We start from the raw sequence: 12,210 nt of genomic DNA, 5'->3' as shown, positions 1-12,210 counted from the left end.
CCTTCTCCCTCATAAAGCTAGCCATAGGAAAAAGTAGCAATGTCAAAAAAAAAAAACCACTAATCTCCTTCAACTGAAGAACTGCCGTCTTCCCTTTTTAATACCATATACCCTAGGCAAACAGTGATCAAATAAACACACTCCTGACCCTGTTTCAAGGGAGGTAGAGTAGGAATAACTCTGGCCTGATGCAAGATAAACTTAACCTGACACAGTCACCTAACCACTAAATCAATTCAGTCCTATGGTTGGTTGTTTCTTCATCTAAAAGTGGGAGAACTAAAATAAATTATTTCTAGGGTGCTATTACTAATACAATTATTATTAAATGTATTAATCTAAAGCCTACAAGTCTATACGGAACGTTTCTTTCACTGGGATGCAATCTACATCCCCCCATAAAACACACACAATTCAAGGAGAATGGAGTTACCAGCACCCATACGGTTATACTCATAACACACATGCTCGACTGTGAATGCTGAAGAGGTCTTTAATCCCAGTCATTCATCATGCATTTATTCACCAACTATTTACTGAGCTCTGACCATATGTCTGGCATGATGCTAAGAAGAGGAGCCAGGCTCTCATGGAGCTGACAGTCTCCAAGAGGAGACACTGCAATAGAATATTCACACCAAAGTCACTGTGCTGCTAGGACGCAAAGTACATGGGGCAGGGAGTCAATTCAGGGTGAACCACCTTTTTAGGAGGAGTTCCCAAGAGCCTTCTCTTTATAAACAGGGTATCTGAAAATAGCAAAAACTAGGGGAAAATATTTAAATTACTTATTGTGACTTTTCAGATTAGTAACAATCTGTGGCTAACAAACTAAGGTAGTTTGCCCACAGAGGTGCCCCAGAGCTTGAAGGTAAACATACAGAACAAGCTATTTGAAAACAAAACTAACATTGTTTAAAATAAAAAATCTCCCTGTTTCCAGAATTTTCAGCCATTTTATAGAGACAGGAAAGTGCACAGGTGTACACAGCTCAAAGATAATGCAGGTTCAGTTTCAAACCACTGCAACAAAGCACATCTCAAAGTAAAGAGAGTCACAAGAATTTTAGGGTTTCCCAGTGCACGTAACAGTTCCGTTTACGTTATCCATAGGACAAAGGAGCCTGGCAGGCTACAGTCCACAGGGTCACAGAGTCAGATGCGACTGAAGCGACTTAGCGTGCACACAGTCTACTGAGCGCACAACAGCATGATGTCCGAAAACAACGTATACATCTTTATTTAAAAATACCTAATTGCCTTTTTGAAAAACTAGCTATCATCTGAGCCTTCAGTGAGTGATAACCCTTTTTGGTTGATGGCTGACAGGTCAGGGTGGTAGTTTCGAAAGGCTGGGTGGCTGTGGCAATTTCTTAAGACAACAGCCTGCCACATCAATTGATTCTTCCTTTCACAAAAGATTTCTCTGTAGCACACGAAGCTGTTAGAGAGCATCTTACCAATGATAGAACTTTTTTCAAAATTGGGGTCAATCCTCTCAAACCCGGCTGCTGCCTTATCATCTAAATCTATGTAATATTCTAAATAAAACCTTTGTTGTCATATCAACAATCTTCACATCTTTACCAGGTACAGAATCCACCTCAAGAAACCATTTTCTTTGCTCCCCTGTGAGAAGCCCCTCTTCATCTGTCCAAGTCCGATCATGAGACGGCAGCAATCCAGGCCCATCTTGAGGCTCCAGTTCTAGCTTTCTTGCTATTTCCATCACATCTGCAGTTACTTCCTCCACTGAAGTCATCCATGACGACTGGAATTAACTTCTTCCAAACTCTTGTTAATGTTGGTATTCTGACCTCTTCCCATGAATCATGAATGATCTAAGTGGCATCTAGAATGGTGAGTCCTTTCCGGAAAGTTCCCAATTGACTTTGCCACAATCCATCAGAGTACTCACCATCTATGGCAGCTATAGCCTTACAAAAACGTATGTCTTCAATAGTAAGATCTGAAAGTCGAAACTACTCCTTGATCTGTGGGCTAAAGAGCTGAAGCTGTGTTGGCAGGCAGGAAAACAACATTCACCTCATTCTACCTCTCCACCAGAGCTCTGGAGTGACCAAGTATGTCAGCAACAAGCAGTAATATTTTGAAAGGAATGTTTTTCTGCACAGTTGGTCTCAACAGTAGGCTTAAAATGTTCAGGAAACCACGTTGTAAACAGCTGTGCTGTCATCCAGGCTTTGTTGTTCCATTTATAGAGCACAGGCGGAGTAGATTTAGAGTGATTCTTCACAGCCCTAGGATATTCAGGATGGTAAACGAGCACTGCCTTCACCTTAGGTCACGAGCTGCGTTAGCCACTGAGAGTCAGCCTGCCCTTTGAAGCTCTGAAGCTAGGCACTGACTTCTCCTCTCTTGCTATGACAGTCCTAGGTGGCATCTTCTTCCATTAGAAGAGTACTTCATCTGTGTTGAAAATCTGTTGTCTAGTGTAGTCACCTTCGTTAATAACCTGCGCTCGATCTTCGGGATAACTTGCTCCAGCTCTACATCAGCACTTGCTGCCTCACCCTGCACTCTGATGTTACAGTGACAGTTTCTTTCCTTAAAGTTCATGAAGAAACCTCTGCTAGCTTCAAATTTTTCTTCTGCAGTTTCTTCACTTCAAGCCTTCACAGAACTGAAGAGAGTTAGGGCCTTGCTCGAGATTAGGCTCTGGCTTAAGGGAATGCTGTGGCTGGTTTGGTATTCTCTCCAGACCACCAAAACTGTCTCCATATCAGCAGTAAGACTGCTTTACTTTCTTATCATTCCAGGTTCACGAGCAAGCTTCAAGAACTTTTCCTTTGCATTCACAACTGGACGAACCGGCCCAAGAAGTCTGTTAGCCTCCCTGAGCTTAATTATTTCTAACTTTTGATTTAAAGTGAAAGACCTAACACTCTTCCTCTCACGTGGACACTTAGAAGCCACTGCAAGGTTATTAACGGGCCTAATTTCAACACTGCTGTGTCTCAGGGAATAGGGCGGCGCACGGAGAGAGGGACGAGGGAGCAGCCAGGTAGTGGCGCAGTCAGAAAACCCCTTGACTAAGTTCACCACTTACATGGGCGTGGTTCGTGATGCTCCACAACAACTGCAACAGGACCATCAAAGACCACTGATCACAGAGCGTCATACCAAGTGTAACAGTGAAGAAGTCTGAAATTCTGCAAGAATCACCAAACTGCGAACACATACGTGAAGTGCTCAAACGCTGTTGGAAAAACGGTGCTGACAGACTTCCTGGATGCGAGGCTTCCACAAACCTTCCACTTTGTGAAAAAACTGTATCTGTGAAGTGCGATAAGGAAATGACAACCCACTCTATATCCTTGCCTGGAAAATCCCATGGTCAGAGGAGCCTGGTGGGCGATGGCCCATGCGGTCGCAGAGCATCGGACCCAACTGAGCAACTGAGCGTGAGCATGCCGGTACCTCGTGAAGTCTTACTGCACCTTTGGACAGGTCATTTTGTCTAATCCTTTTTGGTAAAATTACAAACTACTTCCTCATCAGCATACCTCTCTTCCAAAGGGGGGAAACACAAAAAAATCAGAATATCAGTGTCTACAACCAAGAAACTGTAAAATGTAACATCACTAGGGAAAATGTAATTACTATCAAAAAAATACTTTACCACCACTCAAAACCTTTAGAAGGTCTCAGTTCTTTAAGTGGGAAATGTCACACATCTTCTTTTACTAATAAAATGAAAATACCTCCGGGGAAGTGGAGACAAATAAAGCTCACTTTCAGAAGCAAAATGAGCTTTCATTTGGGCTAAGTATTTTGGGAGTGAATTCTATTACTAGAAGCTTTTACCAGACTTAGCTGGTAAAACTGTAACCTCATCCATTTCAAATCCAATTTCCCTCCAAACTGGATAAAGATTTGAAAAGAAAATCATAGCCCTTAATCCTTTATGTTAAATTAATTGGACTACATAATAGTAACTAAAAGAGAATTTTCAAATGCCTCAAATGAAACCAGGAAGAATCCTTTAGGCATTGTGAGTAGAAGGCCAGCAGGAAGGTCAGAGGTGCCCCACCCCCTAACACTACTTGTCTAAAAACTACATTTATAACAAGCTTACATGTATAGTTTGCAGGAACCTCTAAAAATGGCCAAAAATAACACACACAAAAATGCAGCTACAAAATGATTCTTTTTTTGTGATCGCATGTTATAACGGGATATAAACCAAAGCCTACGGATTTTCAAATTTTAATACTGCACAAATGAACTCCTAAATGATTCAACAGCTGGAAGGGTGCCCAATTCACCCTACATTAATGTACTTGGTTCTTGTCAATTTTTCAAGTGAAATGAACCCAAACATATTAAATTCTTGGAGATCTAGGAGCCACTGAAATGAGCTGAGACCTGCCCTGTGACTCCCCGGGGCTGGCTTGGGGGCCCTGCAGCGTCCACTCTGGGCACTTTACAGCAAGTATATTAAAGGACAGGAAACTGGACAGAAGGAGAAAGACAATAAAGGGAAACTCCATTTCTTCAAGGGCTACCTTAACTTCAAATCCTCACCTTGGTACAGATCAGGTTTCTTCCCACACCTGTTTTGACAGAAACTCTCCAGCCGAAGGCACACTTCCACTAGGACGTTTCTTCAGATTCTTTCTGAAGTCACAGTTGCAAGAATAAAGGAGTGGGGTGCCATTTCCTACCCCAGAAGAGCTTCCCAACCCAGGGATCAAACCTGCAGCTCTTGTGTCTCCTGCATTGGCAGGCAGCTTCTTTACCACTAGTGCCACCTGGGAAGCCCCAGAGTTGCTAACCAAACCACAAATCAAAGCCCTAAGAACTCCATGCTACCAGTACTTTCAATTTACTCAATAAATTAGTTCATCAGAATTCATGCTTTAAATAACTAGAACTCCAAAATCTGCTTCACAGATAAAACATGTTTCAGTAAGTAAATGTGTATATATATGCTAACACATTTATTTAAATGAAAATGATGACTAGCTTATCATAATTTAACCAGCAAATGTTTACAATCAGCAGTACTACACCACAGAAAATTCCCTCTATTCCTTTCATCTTCTAGCAAAATAGGAAGACTAACAATTCCTAGCACAAGTATAACATGCAAAACTGAAATTCAATTATTTGACTAGCATTTACTGAACACCTACTGTATGCCAGGCACATGGCAGCGGACTGGGAAATGAAGGCCCAAAAAACCTGAGACTTCCCTGCCTTTGAGGAACATGGCATATAGTGGTGCCAGTGTTCACTTTCACAAACTGGAAAATAATAATTCCACACTTGTTTTAAACTTTCTACTCGTTTAGCTCAAAATGTAATTGCTATTAGCATAGAAATCAGTACCGTTAGTGACAGCCATAAATTACATTTCCCTCTGCCTTTATAACTCCATAGCTAAACCACACTTCCATTTTACTCAAATGCACCGTATGAACGTGTATTCTGTTCTCATGACCTCGGACAATCTGGGTCATCTGCCTTGTCCATCGACGTTACTCTTCCCCTGTTACACCTGCCCTGAGTCAGCACAGTGCCATTTCGTAAACCCGAGGGCAGGGCCTCAACCCAGTGTCCCAGAGACACTGACTCTCCACCGCCCTGTCCTTTCAACCCCCACAGGGCTCAGGCCCCACACAGAGAATTCAGCATCAAGAACTGTATACTTGGGGGCTAGAGGAAGCTTGTATTTTTATGACTATTACACATTTTAAAAGTAAATCAAAACATTAAGCCTGCCATTAACACTTTGTGAAGAAGTCTTTTCTACCTGCACCAGAAAAATCAAGTCCCTAATCCTTATTATAGTTTCATAAAATGTTGAAGATGTTTTCCAAACCCTTTAAAGAGGTAATAACAAAAAGGTAAGATCAATTATTTCCCTTTGTTTGAGGAAAGAAGGGGCTTTGTGATGAGTTTATAAAGGATTAGAAATACAGGTGGAGACTAGCACACAGCTCTGGCCAGCACAAGTCACCCCAACTTACAGCCATTACCCTGACCTGATCTACCACTACTCCAAGATTCCAGAAACCAAGTCACTGCTAAAACTTAAAACCCTTTCAAGCCGCGGGTCCCAAATGAAAAGAAAAAAAAAAAAAAGGATCATGAGAGTTTTGAATGAGGAACTTTTCTTTTTCTTGAGTTTAAATGCATTTTATTTTTAGACTACGTACACGACATGTTTGCTTAAAAACAATGCCTTTGCGCCAAATAAATCACCATTCAGAACAAATGAAGAGCTTGAGATGACATCAGTCCCATTTGTCTAAGCCCTGGTGCTGTGTGGATGAAAAGCAGCAGCCAGCCAGTTATGACGACAGGTGACGGACCCACAGTGACTGTCAACTGTATCAACATATTCCATCTCTAAACCATCCCTAAAGAAAATCATATATGGGGTCACACCACGCTCACGGCAGTCCAGCAGAGCAACCTGCCATATTCATGTTTTCATCAATAAAGAACTGACAGTTTTTAAATTAGCAAGGATGTGCTTGATGTGTTCTGCAGCCCCTATGATAAAAGGTTTTACTCTTTCTGGTCTCTGTTCTTCAAGTTTCCCTCTGATTGACTTGATATCACCTTTGATGTACTTTTTGTAGGCTTCTTTTGTGAAGCTGGTTTTCTGCAAGTGATGGTTCAAGACAATATCAACACCAGTGATTACTGTGCTTTCAGCACCTTTGCCCTTGGGGACTTCAGCAGAGGCACAGCCACCAAGGAGCGAGTCACCAGTGTTACCCTCTGTCCTACTGACCATATTCCCCTCCACCTCCAGACACAGCCCGTCCACAACCTCCCAGGTCTTGTGGATGTGGGAGAGTATGTCATCATCTGCTCTCCAGAAGCAACCTTTCTAAAGCAGACAAGGCTTCTTCCCAATTCCAGGAACCAGGGCTGCCTCCTACATGGGCTCTGCCTGAGCCCGCTCAAATTCCCTCAACCTTTCCCTTGAAACTCTGTTACACTGACTACAGGCCAACATTTCACAGAGATGATGTTTATCAGTAAGGAATCTCCTTTGTAAAAATAATAATACTGTATCTCTAAGAGGGGCAAGAGACATGAGCAAAATAAGCTGAGACAATTAAGGCCACAGTTGTTCTAGCACTGAGTAACAGCAGTCTCATAGGAACTGTGGCCCTCCAGAAGCACATTAGTTAGTAGAAACACATTTGAACCACCTGCTTTGCAACTACTATTTAAAGGAGATCAGCTGAACAGGGGAGTGGAAGCTTCAAGTCAAGAGAGAAGGAAGCTGAACTTGGAGGCCTGCTGTGGCCTGAGGCTGCGGGATGTCCCTGCACAGACAGGCATGGGCTGGGCACCGGGGAGAGCTGGGTTCCTTCCTTACTCAACTCCCAGCTCCCAAGACCCGGAATTCAGCTATCATCACTAACACTTTAAAAAGCTGTGCTGAGACTTAAACAGATTTCTTCAGTCTAGGCTGGGAACTTACCCACCACTATAACACTGAATCTATACCAAAAACATGCCTTCTCGGTTCCAAATAACTGAGTTAGACTTGGGAATGCAACCCAATCCTGGGTTGGGGACTGAATGGACACGCTGCCTCCAGAACAGAAGTCGCAGCTGAACCCTTCAGGGTCAGGGAACCACGTGACTCACAACTATCCTTTGCAGGTAAGACATATCACTTGTTCCACTTGACATTGTAATTCAGCCCAGGGCATGCAAGACAGCTCTATACTACATAAGACAAAGGACATCTCAGAGTTAAAATAAACAAACAAACACACTTCCAGTTTCCCTTTTCCTCTGTAACACGGTAAAGCAACAGCGGTTCACATAAAAGACAGGGAGCCTAAGGGGACAGTTACTTTATTTCTAAACCAGACAACACGCAGCTTATTAAGTGTCACCCCAAAGAGCGATGGCCAACACTTGTTGGCTCTGGCCTCTCGCCTGCTTGCCAAGAAAAACTAGGATGACAATGTTAAACTAAAGACACTACTAACCGCAAAATTAATTTACCATCTAGCTTGTAAAGTGACTAGTCTCCTAATAAATCCTTCGGCTTAACGGAGATGATAGCGCAAGTTTACATGTGTTTCTCAGTCACCGCTCAGGCAGCGCTTGAGTTCTTATATTAATAAATCGGCCTCAATTCTTTAAGTTCCTAAGAATGAAAGGAATTAGAGTCTTTAACTAGAAAAGAATGCTTGACCATTATGAAAAGGAATTTAAGTATCTTTCATGGGAAGCAAGCAAATAATGGTGAGTAAACATTCATCCTACAGAGGGGGAGCCTGTGAATTTTGTCAAGAACCCTGATAATGTCAAGAGAGGAAAATACACCCCCAAAGGCGTCACTCTCCCAACACTTTCTTTCCAACGTGTGTTTATGGCCATTTACAAAAGTGAAAAAACTACGGCTTTGTTCACACAGGATGAAGACCTCAGCAGCTGTCAGAACACAAGGACATACTTTGAGTTCACAATGAGGCAAAAAAGGCTCCTACACTGAATGGCCACCTGCCCAGGCTCCCAGGCCATCCTGGCTCCCCAGAGACATAATGACCACTCTGGGGAGCAGTGATCAACTTCTGCCAACCCTGTGGGGTTTTCATTACACCTGTCTATAGTCCCAGTACCCGTCGGATCTTGTTCCTGTCAAAATGAGCCTTTTCATGTATGGATGGCCTAATGGGGCTGACCTTTGCAATATTAATTGGTCTTTGAAACACCCAAGATAAATCCTTACCATAACTACATACTATAACGGTCAGATTACAAGATTGAGGACACAAAAAGGGGTCAATAAAATACTGTCAAGGAGCTTTACATGAAAACTGGGACGTCTACCAAAGGCTTATCTGAGAGACTCCATGTATTTTCAAGTTTCCCCAAACTACATCTAAAAAGAAACCCTGAAAATCTGGACCAAGTTTCCTAGTTTAATACGTGTACAATTTGAAGATGAGAAGCGGAAAAAAGAAATTGGTGCTAACTACCAATCTGGATGATGAACTGAAGCAAACAACAGTGAGTGGGCTCACTGTGTAAATCTGGCAAAAGACCATGGTGGAAGCTTAAGAGGGAATCGCTGCATTGTGTCAAGGACTAAAAATTAAGGAAAGCCCATCAGGGTTCACACTGTAAAAAAAAAATCCACACTATAGTATAAATCAACACCACCAATTACAAAAATGAACTTACACCATCCATGAAGGGAGGTGGAGGCAGAAGGGAGGGACAGTCAAATTCCTGGACTTCCCAAGAATGCCAGGACTTCTCAAGCGCCTGTGACCACAGTCCCCTGGTCGTCAGATGAGGAACAAGCCAGCGAGGTACTTTCCGCTTGAGCTGTGATTCAGAGCCACCAGGGAGCTGGAGCCCAGGCAGCTGGACTGACCAAGCTGAACCTCACGGGCATCAAGTTGAGGACCTCTGGGCCTGAGAAATAATCTCCCAAACCCACTAAAACGATACATTCGTCAAAAGACAGTGACCTACCAGTGCTAAAATTACGATCCATTATTCATAATTTTAATGTAGATCATTGCATGACCAAAGGGGGAAAAATATGTATTGTGAAATTCCCTTCAGTCATGCAAAACACAAGCGTTTCTACTCCCACTTAGAGTACACCTTCACCCCAACCTCCGCGTTAATTTGATTTCTCTTGACTATGGCAAACCGAAGGAACGATTTTTGTCATTAATATAAGATTCAAGTGACAGGCCTAATTTAACATCCCATGAGACAACAGAGGCTCTATTCCCACACAGAACGTTACACTTGATCACAACACTGCCACTCACAGCGTACTCCATCCCGTGAGCATCTCACACACTGCAGCACAATCTCCTTCCAAATCCTAAAAAGATCAATTTTTTTGCCAGTAGCTAAACCTTTCTCCTTAAAATACACAGACCTAATACAGCCTAAGGCCTGCATAAGAGAAGCTCGTCTGAATAGACAGATCCAATTCAGATGGATGGCCAAAAACTGTCTCATTTTTAACACTACCTTCCTATCCTAAAATTAAACACTTTTTTCCTCTCCAGAGATTCAAGTTTGATATGAAGTCTAAAATGCAGAGGTAGGAGTGAGAATCCATACACTAATAGCTTAACATCAAACATAAAATGTGTTAAACTGCCCCTCGTTGATTCTCCCCAATTCCATTCATTAATAGACATTTAAGAGTGAAGACAGAAGGAACACAAATTTATTTGGAGTCTACTCAAAACCTAGCAAGGTACCGTTAGCATCTCTGTATCACAGAAGAGGAAACTAAGGCTCAGGGAGGTCAGGTAATTGACAAAATCACAGCTATTAAAAACAGGAGTAGAGAGTGAAACCCCCTCAGTCTGGCTCTGAAGGTCTGCATTCTTCGTTGCTTCAACTTCTCTAAAGACAAAACTCTCAGAGCAAGAAACAATGTAAGAACAGATAGCTCATTGAGCCTGATGAGACAAAGAACAAATGTGAAATTTATTCTTATTAGTTTTAAAGCATTGATTTATTTATTTGGCTGCATCAGGTCTTAGTTGCAGCACACGGGATCTTTGTTGCGTCATGAGGGATCCGCTCCAGACTCTCTAGTTGTGGAGCACAGGCTCAGTAGTCGAGGCACCCCGGCTTAGGTGCCCCTTGGCGTGTGGGATCTTATTAATAGTTTCCCAACCAGGGATCAAACCCATGACCCCTGCACTGCAAGGCAGATTCTTAACCACTGGACCACCAAGGAAGTCCTAGAAATTTACCTCACTCCACTCCAATCGCTTCAGTGACCACACGAAAAAGAAAACATAACCTCAAATGGCCAACTGCTTTTTTTCTAATTCTTAGGAAGATACTAAATGGAGTATTTTTAATTAAAGTGTTAATCGGATGCTCTGAGAGAAGCAAGAGCAAGTGAAAAGGAAGGCAGTATGCACTTTTAAAACTCAACCTACACCCACCATCAGGGGTGCACACGAGCAGTTCCAGCACTGACTGACTGACTCAACACCATCAGGGTAGGCCTGCTTGCACTTGGTGGGGCTAAATCATACCAACCAAATGTGTTCCCTGGCCATCTGCCCTGCTGAGAAGGCTGTGAGCCAGTCATCACTGTTTATTAGGGGGAAAGAGCCTGGATGAGAATATTCTGCCCTCAGGAAAATGTTTCAGACACTCAGTTTACATCTGAGCAATTTTTTGGTAAGAGCTGGACTCAGGTGCCAGAAAGGCAGAGGGGAATTACCTCTGTACTTCATGTTATTTTAACATAGGCAACAAAGGTGTAACTAATAACCAGAGAAACAAACCACTGACCTCAGGATCTTTCCAGTTAACTTCAATAAAAATAATCATTCAGCACTAGAGACCGCGCTGTGAGCAAGCGAATCTCGATCTGCCTTCCGTGTCCATTTCTCTCTCACATTCTGCCTTCTATAGGAAGGCGCCTTTCAGACAGTGAGCTCAAGTTCAGATACAGTTCCTTGTAGCAGATGGGAGTGATGAATGTCGGAGGCATGAGGACAGGGACAGTGTCTGCCTGCGAGGACTAAGGCAGGTTTCACGGAGGATCCCAAAGGACAAGAGGGAAATGCAAATCAAAACCACAATGAGATACCACTTCACACCCACTAGGACGCCTAGTATCAAACAGTCAGAGGATAACAAGTGTTGGCAAAGATGCAGAGAAACCAAAACCTTTATACGCTGCGGGTGGGATTGTAAAATGGTGCAACTGCTTTGGAAAAATCTGGCAGTTCTTCTAACAGTTAAACACAGAGTAACCAATATGACCCAGTAATTCCCAAGAGAAAGGAAAACATATGTCCATACAGAAACTTGTACACAAATGTTCACAGAGCATTATTCATAATAGTCAAAAAGGAGAAACACCCAAATGTCCATCAACTGATGAATGGATAAACAATGGAACAGAGTATTTTTCAACTATTAGAAAAAGAATGAAGTACTTACACATTCTGCAGCAGAGATAAATCTTCCATACACTATGCTTAATAAAAGACACAAAAGACCACATATAATAGATTCTATTTATAGAAAATGTCCAAAACAAGGGAAATCCATAGAGACAAAAAGTAGATATGTAGTTGTCTGGAGCAGGGGGGGAGAAGAATTGAGGGACGGGGGTAAGACTGACTGTTAATGGGTACAGGGTTTCTTTTGGGTCGATGAAAATATTCTAAAATTGTTATGATGACTGTACAACTC

At 42.5% G+C, this 12,210-nt stretch overlaps 1 pseudogene; it reads right to left on the bottom strand.

The window, feature by feature from the left end:
• On the bottom strand, positions 1 to 11,844 carry LOC104980088 (annotated as a pseudogene).
• Between the last annotated feature and the right edge of the window lie 366 nt (positions 11,845 to 12,210).

This window comes from Bison bison, unplaced genomic scaffold (genome assembly GCF_000754665.1).
Source record: "Bison bison bison isolate TAMUID 2011002044 unplaced genomic scaffold, Bison_UMD1.0 scf7180017864495, whole genome shotgun sequence".
Lineage (NCBI taxonomy): Eukaryota > Metazoa > Chordata > Mammalia > Artiodactyla > Bovidae > Bison > Bison bison.
This window is presented reverse-complemented; position numbering and strand designations above follow the sequence as displayed.